We start from the raw sequence: 14,099 nt of genomic DNA, 5'->3' as shown, positions 1-14,099 counted from the left end.
ACAAGGAAAGCTCCCTCCTTACTTGTACACCAGGCAATGAAGAGAGTCACATGTAATGGCTAAGACTGTAACAATTTAAGGGAGGAAATTTCATGTGGCTGTTTTTGTTTCCTATTTTGAAAAGTTTTCTGAATTTTGACAACTGAGGAAACATGGCCATAACCCTCACATGACCCCAAACCTTGACTTGATTAATTCCTTTGTAATTTGAAAATGGGGTAATTTCTGGGTCAGCACAGGCTTCAAGGCAACACGACACATCAATCCCTTTGGCAATAAGAACCAAATGATTGTGTGAGAGATACCTGCTTCTCTCTGATCATAGGAAAATGACTATGCATTTCAAGATGTGGTATAACAGATAAAATACATAGAAGGTAAAGGTGAAGCCCAGCTGGCAAGAATTCATGAAAGCATTCTGATCTGTGTTTTGGGGCAAAGATATAGGAAAATTAACTCAAGAAAAAATACTTTACGCAACAAAATAGACAGTCAGCTTTGTAAAATAACTATTCTTTTTCCCCCAAACACTTCCCTTACAAAGCCATAAATGTATTCTGGTTGAAATAGTGCTGACCAAGATGATCCCTCCGCATGCTGCTCAGTGACTGTGCAGACCTGCCAAATGGTCCAAGCGGTGCAGGTGTAGCCTCACTTTACACAGTGCTCTTGCACTGCAGAAAAGACATCTAATTCAAAGTGTCTTTGCTGCCTGGCTCTATCCCAGGAACCTGCTGCACCACCCCATTTCAAAACCAACCTGCCTCATTCTCCTGGGCAGACAATAACCTACCTCCCCAAATACCCACGTCAACCTGGAAAACCACCTGCTAACTCAAACCCCTCAGGTATTTCTGTTGACAAAACTGTAAGAAATAAAAAAAAAAACTATATACTGTGTGATTCCATTTACAAGAAATGTCCAGAATAGGTGAATCTTTGGACAGAAAATAGATTTAGTGGTTACCTGGGGCTGTGGAAGGTGGGGAAAAATAGCGAGTGGCTGCTAATAGATATGAAATTCCTTTGTGGAGCAACAAAAATGTTCTAAACTTGGTGCTGGTTACACACTGTGAATATACGAAAACCACTGAAGCGTATACTTCAAATGGGTGAATTGTATATGTGAATTATGTCTCCAAAGGTTATTATAAAAAACTATAAAAATGTCTACCCTTTTAAGCTTTTAGAATAAAAGAAAAAAGGGAGAAAATAACATAGCACATCTTAAATGTAAAGGGAAATATACTGTCAAGAGCAAAGTATCAGCTTCCTTTTGTGTCCAGATCTGTTCTGGTTGCCCTATAGGGTGAAAGTAGAAAGAGGAAGAACAACATTTGTTATTTGAATGGGAAAAAAATCAAATATTCCACATTTCATAGATTCTGTCTTGTATTTGTAAGAAAATATAAAACATTTAAAAGTCTAAATTACGTGGTCAGCCAGAAAGTCTACTCTAGGAATTTATCCTAACAGATATACTAGCACAAGTAGAAAATTACTTATATACAAAAATCATCACAATAGCACTATTTGTAATAAAAGACATTGGAAACACATGAAATGTTCATTATTAATAGAGGACTGATTAAACTGTGGTCATTCATACAACAGAATATGATGCATCCATAAAAAATAAAGAAGCTTTCTAAAAACTGTATGGAATAAAATCTAAGGTATGTTTTTAAGTGAAAAGCAAGGTGCAAAACAATGTGTATCGTATTCAATTCTTTGGTGTTATGCTCAGTAAAAAAGCTAGATGGAGAAAGACTAATACCATATTATATCACCTATTTGTGGAATATAAAAACAAAGCAAAACACAGGGAACAAAACAGCAGTAGACTTATGGGCAATATGAAGTGACTAGGGGTTACCAAGGGGAAGGAGCTGGGGCAGATAGAAGGGAGGGGGAGGGGGATAAAGGGAAACAATAATTCCCAATCATAATATAAGTTGGTCATGGGGACAGTAGTACAGTATGGAGAATATACTCAATGATTCTGTAACATCTTTCTATGTTGACAGTAACTGTACTAAAGGGGTTGAGGATTTAATAATATGCATAACTAGTGAACCACTGTGTTGTACATTTGAAATGAATATAAGATTGTATATCAATGATACTTTAAGAAAAAAAAGAATTCAGTCTCTTTTAAAAGACAACCTCTTCAATAAATGGTGTTGGAAAAACTGGACAGCTACATGCAAGAGAATGAAACTGGATTACAGTCTAACTCCACACACAACAGTAAACTTGAAATGGATCAAAGACTTGAATGTAAGTCATGAAATCATAAAACTCTCAGAAGAAAACATAGGCAAAAATCTCTTAAGCATAAGTATGAGCAATTTTTTCCTGGACACATCACCCTGGGAAAGGGAAACAAAAGCAAAAAAATGAACAAATGGGACTACATCAAATTAAAAAGCTTCGGTACAGCAAAGGACACCATCAGTAGAACAAAAAGGCAACCTATAGCACAGGAGAATATATTCGTAAATGATTTATCTGGTAAAGGGTTAACATCCACTCATCTTCCTCAACATCAAAAAAACAAATAACCCTATTAAAAAATGGGTAGATTGAGGATCAACAGAGGTGAGGCTTAGAACCTCACCCCCCCTGTTTTGAGAGAGATCTTCTGCATCCGTGGATGTATTACTGCCCTTGTCTAGCTTGGATTAACACATAGTCTACAGGCACACACCTGATCATCTACATCTATTCTCTTACAACACTAAACTATGTTTTCTACCTTTATCTTGCATCTACCTACCACTTCAGCATTTTATTTTTAAAAAATAATAATAATAATAAAGGGAGAAATGTGGGATTCACATATAAATCAAGTATAAAAATCAAACGAATATTCATATTTGACCTGATTGTTTATAGTTCATAATGAGTGATCAAAACCAAAAGTTTTTGTGATGACTGCCCTTGTACTGTTCACCATGTAAGAACTTATTCACTATGTAAGAATTCGTTCACCATGTAAGAACTTGTTCGTGATGCTTCAGAAGATTGGGGACTGACGAGAATTAGGCTGGGGGTGAATTAATGATTGTGCATTGAGCATTGACTCCCCTATACAGAATTTTATTGTTGTTAACAACCATTTGATCAATAAATATGAGAGATGCCCTCTCAAAAAAAAAAAAAAATGGGTAGAGAACCTGAACTGACAGTTCTTCAAAGAAGTCATACAGATGGCCAAAAGGCACATGAAAAAATGCTCCATATTGCTTATCATCAGGAAAATGCAAATCAAAACCACAGTGAGATATCACCTCACATCAGTTAGAATGGCCACTACCCAAAGACAAGAAATAGCAAGTGTTGGTGAGGATGTGGAGAAATGGGAATCCTCGTGCACTGTTGGTAGGAATGTAAATTGTTGCAGCCACTGTGGAAAGCAGTGTGGAGGATCTTCAAGAAACTAAAAATAGAAATACCATTCAACCCAGTAGCTCCACTTCTAGGAATTCACCCAAAGAAAACCAATCCCTGATTTGAAAATATATGTGCATCCCTATGTTTATAATACATTATTTATAATAGCCAAGATATTCCCTAAGCAACCTAAGTGTTCATCAAAAGATGAATAGATAAAGCAGCTGTGGTACATATACATAGTGGAATATTATTCAGCCATAAAAAAGAAACCCTGCCATTTGCAACAACATGGATGGATCTAGAGGGTATTATGCTCAGTGAAATAAGCCAGGCAGAGAAAGACAAATACCATAGGATTTCACTTATTTGTGGAATATAAAAACAAAGCAAAACAAAATGAACAAAACAGCACTGAGAAGTGATTGGTGGTTACCATGGGGGAAGGGTTGGGATGGGTGGCTGGGGAGTGTGAGGAGGATAAAGGAGCACAAAATTCTCAAGCATAATGTAGGTTGGTCATGGGGATGGTAGTTTAGCATGAAGAATATAGTCAATGATTCTGTAACATTTTTCTGTGTTGACAGTAACTGCACTAGTGGAGTGAGGATTTAATAATATGGGAAACTGTTGAACCACTGTGTTGTATATTTGAAACCAATATAAGATTGTATATCAGCAATATTTCAATTAAAAAAAGATTTCAATCCTCTGTGTACAAAGGGGAAATACATGTTAATAACATATTTCTGGAAGGATACACAAGAAACTAAAGCTATTAGATGCTTCTGGGGAAGGTTATGGGGTGACTAGGGGACATATATGAGAGAAGAGATTTTTTATTCTGTTATGTTTTTGGATCGTTTGAATTTTAAACCATGTAATATATTACATATCAAATATAAATAAATAAAATATAAGTTTTCAAAAAATCAGTGATAAGGGGCCTAGTCTTTTAAAATAGAATAGCCTCTTTTAGAAGTGAAACTTAAAAAAAAATTGTGGTCAAAAAGTGGCAGAATGACCACAGATATTTATATTCTCTTCCTCCTAAAATCCCACTAAAGTAACAGTTAAGAAATAAAAAAGATATACAACTAAAAACAAGGATAGAGAGAATGGAAATGGTGTTAAAGGCTGAAGTCTAGGTAAAAAGAACAAAGAACAAAATAATATGAATTTGACAGAGCTGTTGGATCATTTGAAAAAAATTATCAATAATTACATATATAATTAGCAAATGTACACTAAAGGAAGACAGAATGAGGCTCAGCAATGAATAATATCGATATAGTCAGTTGTAAACACTGCCCAATGATGTAGCCAAAAATCGTGATGGGGAAGTGGCAGGAGGAAAAGGGATATAGGTGTGCATGTGTGTGTGTAATGTGCTAAATCCTCAACCAACACAAAATAAGTAGATAATGTCCAAACTATTTTAAATCAAGAGAGATCTGTGCAGCCATTTTATTTATAAACAGGGAAGGAATTACTAGAACAAACTACTTAAAGAGGGATAGAAGGGGAACGATTATTACCTCTGGGGACTGGAACTGTGAGGGGCTAAGAAGCGGGGCAGAGGATAAGCTTTTTGAGTCTTCACTCACTATGTTCAAAGCAATTAATAAAAATAAGTTCATTTTAAAGACCAGAAATATGATAAAATGTATTATTGACCTTGGGGAGGAAGCTCTAGTTTGAAAGAACAAAGGTGTTTAAGAGGAGTGAAGCACAAGACAAGTATCCTTCTGATTACAAAAAGGTGACTGTCCTCTCTTGTAGCCCTAAGACTAAGGTAAGGAAGACAGAGCCTGAAGAGAGGGAAAATACTACCTTGCAGCAGGGCACGTCAGTGGTTACATTTGAGACCTCTCATTATGATGAAAACTAACAATAATTCCAGCTCCAAGAACCCAGGAAGTTGCACAAACCGGAGAAGATAGTTATTAAATCAAGGAAGCATGGGGACTCAACTGAACAGCTGAACTGTATTTCTAATTAGAGTGAATGATAACATCTAACATGTCGATTTGATGTTAAGTTTCTTTAAAGTCCAAAGTGTGGACAAGCCCCAACAAATTTATAAAGATTCAAGATGAGTGAGTGTTATTCAGGCCTGAGAATAAAACGGGGTTAGACTAATAAGCTGTGACAGCTACCAACTATAGATTTGTAAGACCTGTATTTAGCATCTACCTCTTTAAATCAGGACCTAAGTGATATATTCAAACGCTAAAATAATGCCAATATAATTGCTTGAATTGTTTTCTAATTCCCATTTTGGAAGGGAATAAGTAAAAATAAATGAATAATCTGTATTTACTGCCAGTTAACTATACTTGCTGGAAGCCATTTGGATCAAGAAATATTATTATAATAAATAAAAACCTAATAGCAGAAACAGTAAAACACTCTAACATTGATTGTTTTCAGTATGCCAGGCTGGGCTTAAGCACTTTACAGAGTCATCCACTTAATGCTCCTTTGAAGTTGGTTCTATTATTATTCCTAGTTTTACTGAGGGAGAAGTTGAGGAATGGTGGGGTGAAAAATATGGCAAGAGCACAGAGCTGCCACACGGCAGACCACAATTGTAAACCTGTACTCAGGTACCCCATGGCCCATTGACACCACTAGGAGAAAACAGCTGTCAGAACAGTACGAGCTTGGCAAACCTAACATCAAAGACAGAAAACGTTACATTTTTAAGTATAAGCCTCGCTCCATAAAGGTTACTTTCTGTTGGACTCCAAGGCCAGAGGAAGAAGAGGCATCCCGGCTTTACACCTCGTGGGTATGTTTATTTAGCATGTGGAAAAGTGAGGTAGTGATGTTAATGAAATTCAGAAATGATCCTAACTTGAGATGCTGCTAACATTAGTGGATGACAGAGGAGCCATACAAAAGGAAATCGAAAACTTGAATTTGAATGAGTTCCAGTTCTCACCCAATGATTTTCAAACACCTCCACTCCACTTGCTACTGCAAGCCCCCTAAATCTTTTATTTATCTAACAAAATAAAACCCCAAACAGCACCAAAAAGCTTAGAGTCTACCTTGTCAGTGCCGCTCTATCGAATAGCTCCAGGTGACAGAGAGGAAGGAGTACGAGAAAAACAAGGAGCTGAGAGAAGCAGCCTCAAGAACACCACGATGATCAAGGGTTCCGCTGTATGTACAGAAATGTGAACAAAACTGCCCTAGTGTGACCACAGCCATAGTGAGGAAGGAAGGAAAAGAAAGCAGCAATTACCACTGCTTTGACAGTAATCACTGCCCTATGCATTTGGAGAAACTTACATTTCAGCTGATCATGGTGAGAAATAAAGAAGCAGGATGTCATTCATGTAATTCTCTTTACATAGTTTCCAAAGAGTAAATAAGTTTGTTATTCTCTTTTTGCTATCAAAAGAGACATTTACTGGTAAAAAGAAAAGAGTGGCTTCTGGTTTCTCAGGGAACAGTAAATGGTTCTTTTAGTCGAATCTAGGTAAGAAAATAAAACCCTTTACATCTCCTAAAGACCAGACCCTAAGATGGGTGGTCCCATTAGAAGGTGTACCATCTGAACTTTGGATTCTTTTTTTGTCTAAATTTTCTACTGAAACTTCACCTCAAGCCTATGCAAGAGAAGCTGCAGAGTCAGCAAAGCTGAGAGATGCGTCAGGCTCTCACTAGTTTGAGAGCCAAGGGCTCCCTGGGGAGCTGTCACCTGGCCTGAAGCTCTGACAAGCCAGGGCGGATCTTTTACATTCTAAGTGTCTTAGGGCTACGAGACTTGCTCTGTGCTTTGGGCACTGAGCAATGACACGGGCAAGATAAATACTCTTCCAAAATTCTCCTTTTTCCCTTAGTTAAGCCTAGCCAATGTCCTGATGAGATGATCAGGTAAGTCTTTGTGATAGGTGCTCTAGGCTAGGACTGGCTTAAAAAGAGTGATTGTTGTGAAATCAGTAACCATGACATGTAGGACTTATACTGTAGTTTTATATGGAAACCAGGCAGAGCTGCTACAAATTTCCCCCAAAGAGCTCCTTCTCCCCTTAGAAATGCACGTACACACAAAAACACTCAGCCATCCATTTTGGGGAGTGACCAGACCTAATCCTGGACCCTCTTAGGGTCCACACGGCCCTCAGGTTGAAATCCCTGGGCCAGGTAGGGCACCTGTAAGGAGAGGGGAAACGAGGAGGACTCAAAACATGTACTTGCACAGTCCAAAGAACTGGACTGCTTTTTTTCCCCTGATGCTATAAATATAATACATGGTCACTGTAAAAAGAATTCAAATACTAGAGAAAAGCATGAAGAAGAAAGTAAAATAAAACTCACCTGTGGAAGGTTTGGGAGGATTGAGGAGTGAAGGCTGAAGGGAGCCAGTTTCTTTTTAAGGAAATGAAAATGTTCTAAAATTGACGGTGGTGACATGCACAACTCTGTGAATATACCAAAATCTATTGTGTTGTACACTTAAGAGGGGTGAACTATATGGTACATGAATTCTGTCTCAATAAAGGTATTTTTTAAAAATAACCTGAAACCTGAAATCAACACTAACACTTTCATGGTGGACAACTCTGTTTTATTTTAATAGTCATCTATTTATGGGAGGATGAAGTGAAGAGCTTATTTCCCTAGGTGGCTTGGCTTTCACACTAGATAATTTGAAGTGGTCCAATAACACTGAAACCTTTAACAGTAATATTATTACTTAGGATGGTAGAAATATAAAGGATTTCTTTTAAATATTAGTCAGTTAAAAAGAGAGGATAAGGAGCCAATTTTAAAAAACCAAATCAGTTATGAGTATATATAAGTACTCTGCTGCTATGGCACAAATCTTACTGTTTGGAAAACAACTTTAAAATAACAGCAATGGAAAGAATTCTTTGATGCATTCAGATATTAATAGGGTGCCTATTATGTTGCCAGATACTGTCACTACATGATACAAATGCAACAGGGCAGTGCTTGTCTCGGGAAAGAGACAAATTAGGCAATGATTACAAAACAATGTGGTAGTACTTTACCTTTGGGTGTAATAAGCTCAGGAGGAGACAGGAGTAAAAATGGGTGTGGGGTGGGGCTTTCTGGAGAACGGTCCAGGTGAGCTACGCTGCAAAAGCCCCAGATTTTTCAACTGAAGACTGCCCCTGGGACCAAAATCATTTGCATAATTATTCAGTGTAGAAATTCCACAGACTATTTTAGACAAAACTACCAAAAGCACCCACCTCCCATTTATACTCTTAGGGTAGATTCCACAGAGAGAAAATAACTGGCTCTAAGGGCCTAACCATTTTCAAATCTGCATTCCAAAACTGTTCTCATTACTTTTTCTACTAAGAAGGCCCCAAAGTGTACCAATTACACTACACTTGGCCAGCACTGAGCATCACCATTAAAGGGGGGGGGAAACCTGTTTTTTTTTAAATGGCACCCAAAAAAATTGCATCTCATTATTATTTTATCCACATTTCTTTGCTTATTAGAAAAGCTGCAAATGTATTATTTATATTCCTCTACCATGAATGGCCTATTCGTTTTTTATCCATTTATCTACTGGATATGTCTCTTAAATGACCTCTTTGTAATAAAGGCATTTACTGTCTGCTTGTCCTTCTTGCAAAAAATAGGTTTATTGAGAGATATAATTCACATACCATAAAATTCACCCTTTTAGTGTGTATAATTCAGTAGTTTTTAGTACATTCACGAAGTTGTGCAACCATCATCACTAACTCCAGAACATTTTCATCACTCCTTCAAGAAACTTCCTACCCACTAGCAGTCACTTTCTTTTTCCTCCCTACCTCCCCAGCTCCTGTAACCACAAATCCACTACCAGTCTGTATAGGTTCATGCTTGTCCTTTTTGTCAGAAGTCTTTTTTCTTTAATTATACTTAGCATTTTAATTAAGGTTAAGCTGTTGAGTTGTGGGTCAACTCAAATACATTTATTTTTGGTTGTTTTTGACATGAATGACTTTTAAACCTTTAAGAGATCAAATCTATAAATCTTTCCTTTTTGACTTCTCCATCTGGAGACTAAGTATTGTCTCTCTGTGCTGCATTCTGTGTAACTTTTTCCTTTCCACTTTCTAGCTCATTGTCTCTTCAGCTGTGTTTGCTAGAAAACCCATCCACTGAGTTTTTTATTTTTGTTATTGTACTTTTTATTTTTAGGCATTCTAATTGTTTTTTGTTCCGTCCAAATCTGCTGTATCAGTTTTGGTTGTTTCCTATCCCTGAAGATATTTTAAAGTCTTGTATTTCTTTGAATACAGTAAGCCTGGTTACTTCATAATTTGTGCATGACATTTCCAACATTAAAGTCTGCTGGAACCTTGTTTCTTCTTGCTTGGTTATTTTGTGACTATCTAGAAGTTTTTGTTCATAAGTAAATGTATAATAATTATTAATCAAATAATTATTATGGGAGGGGGGATTGGGGAATTATTGCTTAATGGTTATAGTTTCTGTTTGGGGTGATGAAAAAGTTTTGGAAATAGTGGTGACACAATATGGTTAAAAGGGGAAATTTTATGTTCTGCATATTACCATGTTAAAAATTTCTTTAAACTATTAAAAAATTTTAAAGTTAATAATTTTAAATTGTTATGGAGATTCTTTGGGGTCTCAGATGAAGGTGTCTTCTTCTACAGGAGATGCATTTTTGTTTCTGCAAGACACTGAAAGACAATATACCAACACAGAAACATTTCCAACTCTAATTCCCTGCTAGAAATATCCTGAATCCCAAAAGAGCAAATTTGCAGGAGAGGTGGTCCATTCAGTGATTACAGCCTCCCAGGGATAGCCTTTTTTTCCTTATCCCTTCAGCTCTGCTTAGTGCCAAGACATCCCTCCCAGTCTCTGGGGCTGAGATGTAGTAGGGTAGCCTTTTTACTTATCTTTCATCTAAAGGTGTATTCCTTTAGGGTCTAAGCTTCAAGTCAGAGGTCTTCTATTAGACTCCCCACTCCACACTGGCTTTCACGTCTGCAACTTGCCCTTCAAGGCTTGGAAACTCACAGTTTAATGTTAGCAAATACCCTAAGGGCAAATGCAGGTTCTTATCCTCAGTTTCACTTTTAGGGTTCTGGCTTTCTCTTAAGATGCTGGCTTGGTAAGTCTCTGCTTTCTTGTCTGCTCTTTAATGTTTTTTAAGTGTTTTAAATGTTACCCTGCATTAATAGTTGTCTTTAGCTGAGCTGTCTCATCAATATCAGAAGTGGATTTTCTTCTAGATTTTGTCTAGTCTGAATTTAAGATTTAATGTTTTTAATTCAACTGTCAAATACGAAACAGGTCAAGATTTTTTTGTTACTAGTTAAGAGTTAGCATATCAGATTTTCCATTTTTAAATTTGTCTTAAACAAGCATCTTTGCTCCTGAGCCTTTCCTTTACACTGCTGTCTCACTGAGCTTAACCTGAATTGAAGTTATTTTCACATACAATTTTAGGCCCACTGACCTAACAGATCCTTTCAGCAACCTAATAAGTGTTGCATGTCACAGCTTCTAATACATACTTGGTGAAAGATCAAACACGTTGGGCCACTAGAGAATCACAGTTAAGAGCAGAGCAAGATGGTTTCATGAACTGTCATTTTCCTTGTATGACCTTGTTATGGATAGCATCTAAATAGACACTTCTGGATAAAATTCTACTGCTAATTTAACCATTTGGTTGCTGGACTGCAAGACAAATAATGGACATGTTAAATTTTATCTAATTAGTATTCTCTGACTTAATACTTTCGCAAACTGAATCACTTTACAAACTAAATATAGAAAAGTTATTATTATGGTCTGGTTTCTAAGCAACCATTTCATTATGAAAAGCTCCACCTGAGAAAAACATCTGTTTGTCAGTTAGGTTTCTGCTGTCATCATATAATTTCATGGTGAAAAAGCCATGGTCAACCCGTGCCTTAGGAATTTCAGGTCATGAAAAAGTCAACAGCAAGTTCTACCACAGGGGGAACCATCTACTTCAATTTGTGCTAGTCCCTGAAACTTTCTATCATGAAATGATCCACTTTTCTTAAAAAGACACATAATTTAAAAATCATTATTTTCTGATTATGAAAGCAATAAATGTTCACACTAGAAAATGTGAAAACTACAAGAAAAAAGACACAAAGAAGAAAATAAAAATCACTTGAATTTTGATGCCTTTATCTCAGATCTCATTTAAAAAATGGATTCCACTGCAAAAAAAAAAAATTCAAAACCACTGGCCTAAAATAACTCTGATGGTTTTATCTTTTTCACCAGCAATTAATATGTTTTCCATAATGGTTAAGGGCTGCATGTTAGAAGTTGAGCTTAAAGATTTGTATAAGTGGCCAAACATACTGCATTTCAGGAAAACAGGCTTAAAGAGAGACAGCATTATTGACAGTGGTGAGGTGGTGACAAAAGGTGTGTGTGGCAAGACACATCATATATGACATACAATATAAAAACTTCCTTGCTCAGTCAGGTAGATAGCCTAAGGCAGTGATTTTTCAAATCCTTTTTCTTCTTGGAAGCAGCAGAACCTTGTTTTCACATAAAATCTTCAGAGGAGGCTCAGTGAAAGGAAAAGCAAAACCCTCTCATTAGATTGAAGTTGCCGGTACTATGAGCCCACCAGCCATTCCCCCTGGTCACAGATCCTAGGGTCCTGCGGAACACAGTGCCTGCAATCCTTCCTGTCTGTGGGCTCCTCCCTGCCACAGGACTGCTGGCTTTGCTATTCCCTCGGTCTAGAACACTCTTCCCTCCCTTCTTTACTAGTTAACTCATAATCATCCACCAGATCTCAGCTTATGGGCCCCTTCCTCCATCCGTCTCTGTCAGGTAAAATGTCCCTAGCACAGGCTCTCACATTTCTGCATAGCTTTTCTTTACAGCACCTGTCAAAGCCACATTTCACATTTGTTCTTGTGGTTATTTGATTAATATTTACTCCCCTTTATCTCCCCTGAATTCCCACTGTAAATTCCATGAGGGCAGGACATGACTGTTCCTCTCAGCAAGGTACTGAACATAGTGCCCTCACACACAACAGGTGCTCAATAAGTATTTGTTGAACAAATGAATAAGCATTTAAAACCAATAAGAAAAAATCAACAAAGATAATGTATAATTCTTTCGGTCCTTATCTAAAGTCAGGTAACCAATAATGGAAAACAGAAGTTGGACATAAAGGCTTCTAAAACAGCCACCCCCTAAGAAAGAAAACTTCAGCAAGCACGCCTTGGCAGATGAACGGGAGAGATGACCTCCTTAGGTCTTTGGTAGCTCAGTGCTTGTGATCCATTCCCTGAGGCTCAATTCATTCCCAACCTTCTAGCCTCCTGGGGACACCAGAGCTATGACAAGGTCAGGTAACAAAACTAAGCATAAAGTGTAAAGTAAGAATTTAAAAAGGAGTTGCCCAAACTGAACAGATGTCATTATGTGCATTTTCCTACCACTGCCCAAGATCTTGACATGACCAAAGCAGGGAAACTGATGCTTCATCACTCAAAAATGTTAAACTTATGATTCAGTCACAAAAGGAACTATGTCAGGGTTAATAAAAATATAATTGGGCTTATTAAGTATGTGAACAGCTTCAAGGATCATAATCACACTGGTGAGATTAGGAATTTTAATTTGTATTTGAAATGAAGGATAACATAGGTGGCTTGCTCTTTAGTTTGGGAAGGAAATACAAGGGTGGGGTACCCCTCCAGCTGTTACCTCAAAGTAGTTCCAATACAACAGATTGATTCCTTATATGAAAAAAGGAATATTGTACTTAACGATAAGTCTAAAGAGGAATTTGCTATTTTACTTGTGAGCTCTCTATTTTGCCTTCAAACTCCAACTTTACTAAAGAAAGGGTGGTGCCAGGGCAAAATTTAAATAGCCATTCTGCAAGGAAGATACTTACACCTTCTTAATAGCTTGCAGACAATGAAGCAACTGACTCTTTATCCCGAGATATCTCACTACTGTCTTCTTGGTAGTGAATCTTGCCTTTGTGACAGCTAGCTTACATGAACAAAAGGTAAAAAGGATTTTAAATGAGCCCTGGAAACCAAGAAATTAAAAAATATTTAATCACTTAGCTGAAAATGTCAAGATCTACTGGTTTCACTGCTTAATTTCACTGTCAGAGCAGAGGCCACGGTGATTCAGGAGAGTAAGGTAATGGAATGGAGAGATGAGGGATGCACAGAGACGTGTAACTTGGCTCTGGAACTGATTCCAGACTCCATGATTCACATTGGCCTTTCACTAGGGCTTTGGTTTCTTTGTCTGAAAAGTGAGGAGATAAAGATGTTAACTCTCAGAGGGCTGTGGTGAGGAATAAATGAAATTATATAAGATACATCTGATATGTTGTTGGTGGTCAATAAATCATGAGTGAAAATAAGAACAAAGGAAATGTAAGTAATAAACATCAGCAAGCACGATACTTTCAAATTCAGGAAGCCCATCCTCAAGACACTACTGGTAGGCTGGCCACAACAACAAGCCTTGAAAGACTCCCCAGAGCCTACATAGAAAGGCTCAGACGCCTGGTCTTGGCATTCCAACAGCTTCCACATTTCAAAGCCATTCCACTCTCTCCTTCATGGCCACTTCACTCCACTAACAACCAGGCTGCTGACCTTCCTTTGACTTGCCCTGCTCTTGAACATCTCCCTACTTATGCTTCT

At 37.5% G+C, this 14,099-nt stretch overlaps 1 protein-coding gene across 6 annotated transcripts in view; it reads right to left on the bottom strand.

The window, feature by feature from the left end:
- Positions 1-14,099, bottom strand: part of TANGO6 (transport and golgi organization 6 homolog) — a 176,673-nt gene that overhangs the window by 73,840 nt on the left and 88,734 nt on the right. Inside the window, exons 15-16 of one of the 6 annotated variants that reach the window (XR_012126524.1) lie at positions 13,328-13,695; positions 8,431-8,549 (exon numbers count right to left, since the gene is read on the bottom strand). The exons of 3 other annotated variants lie outside the window; for them this stretch is intronic. The gene's annotated coding sequence lies outside the window, so the exon portion shown is untranslated. Of the gene's footprint in view, positions 1-8,426; positions 8,550-13,327; positions 13,696-14,099 lie in introns of those variants that run through there. 2 more of the 6 variants (XR_012126525.1, XR_005063209.2) reach the window with 2 other exon arrangements.

The sequence above is a fragment of the Manis javanica genome, chromosome 17 (genome assembly GCF_040802235.1).
Source record: "Manis javanica isolate MJ-LG chromosome 17, MJ_LKY, whole genome shotgun sequence".
Lineage (NCBI taxonomy): Eukaryota > Metazoa > Chordata > Mammalia > Pholidota > Manidae > Manis > Manis javanica.
The sequence above is the reverse complement of the archived record's forward strand: the minus strand, read 5'-3'. Positions and strand labels throughout refer to the sequence as shown.